Below are 1553 nucleotides of genomic sequence, written 5' to 3'. Positions count from 1 at the left end.
AACATTTTCAAAAAGATTCGAAGCATGGGCCTTTCTTTTCCATAGTTGACTTATAAATATAAGCTCCGTTTTTACAAAGTTCAATACGGAACTAGCCACCAAGCACGAATATATAGAATGTATGTAGGTTTAATATGTAGAACTTTTCTAATTTTTTAGATTTTCTAAATAAATTAATGAAGTGCAAAAATATTTGAGTAATGCAGTCTATTATTTACAGTTCTTTTCGATGCAAAACTATGAATATTATTAAAAATACAAAGATTCAAATTCAGCAATTAAGTTACAACCTTTGTAAGGGCTGAAACTTGAGGATTTTAAATAAGAAAAAAATGACAAAAGACATGGTTTCCAGAGACCTTGAAGTCGATACGTCCAAATCTAAAAATAGTGTATGGCTTGTTAAAGTCCCGAAGTACATATCGAGCAGATGGGAGAAGTCGAAATCGGATATGCCTGTTGCGACTTTGAAGATTGCTAAAAGTCCTGGTCAGAAGACATTGGTTTCTCTATCTCTCACAGAAGAAGCCTTGAGATTAGAAAGTGATTTGATACCAAAAGACTATAAGATGCTTAGTACTCCTATTCAGGATCAGTCTCTTGGTGATTTTTACGAATATCGGCGGGATAAAAAAGAGGATTTCTTACCTGACGGTGTTAAAATATGTATGGCTGGGAAAGTGATGCAACGTTTAGAATGTGAAGCTGCTATGTCTGTGGAGTATATGACACTTAAGAAAAATGCTATACTTGAAGCTGCTAAACCAGCGCGTATGACTCAGCTATTGGAGAGGACGATTGTTAATCCAAAGTCAGTGTTTGCTCATAGAGAGCTTATTGAATATGAACAGAGAAAGAAAGCTGAAGGAAAGAAACATCGTGACGATAAGAATGTGGTTACAGACAAACTGTTTAAGGCCTTTGGAAAGTCTAAGTACTATATTCTAAGAGACTTGGTGAAACTAACAAATCAACCAGTAATATATTTGAAAGATATCTTGAATGAGTATTGTGTCTATAATACAAAGGGTCCGCATAAATATACGTGGCAGCTCAAAAAAGAATATTGTAATTATACGGCCTCTGACGAATAGAAGTGCGTGGAAAGACTTCTATGTGATTATTCCCAGAAATATGCAAGTTTTTCAAATGTCAAAACTGACCAAGTCCGCTTTTGGAGATTTTGAGGTTTTAAAATCATAGCATTCTGTGTATTCCCAAGTACATTGTCCAACAATGTAAATGGTCAAAAGGCTATCACAAGCTCTAATAGTGCCGAATTCGTTTCATATATCGAATAGAACAGAAAAGCAAAACAAATAATATAGCAATAAAAGAAACACCAATCAAGCATAAAAATGATCAATAAAAATCTAACGCAAAAAAAAATCCAAGTCCAATAACTAAAATGAACTTTGTGTGAATAGTGGAAAAAATAGAAACAGAAAGGGTGGGGGATAAAACAAAATCACCGGCAAGAAGAAAAACATTGCCTAATTCGTGCTCAAAGTCAAACACCGTAAAATAAAAATAAAAACACCTAAAATCAAGCC

General features: G+C 34.0%; 1 pseudogene; it reads left to right on the top strand.

The window, feature by feature from the left end:
• The first annotated feature begins 332 nt into the window (after positions 1 to 332).
• On the top strand, positions 333 to 1094 carry LOC148942128 (general transcription factor IIF subunit 2 pseudogene; annotated as a pseudogene).
• The last annotated feature ends 459 nt before the right edge of the window (positions 1095 to 1553 follow it).

Source organism: Artemia sp. Qi Xiang Cuo, chromosome 17 (assembly GCF_049724085.1).
Source record: "Artemia sp. Qi Xiang Cuo chromosome 17, ASM4972408v1, whole genome shotgun sequence".
NCBI classification, from domain to species: Eukaryota; Metazoa; Arthropoda; class Branchiopoda; order Anostraca; family Artemiidae; genus Artemia; species Artemia sp. Qi Xiang Cuo.
This window is presented reverse-complemented; position numbering and strand designations above follow the sequence as displayed.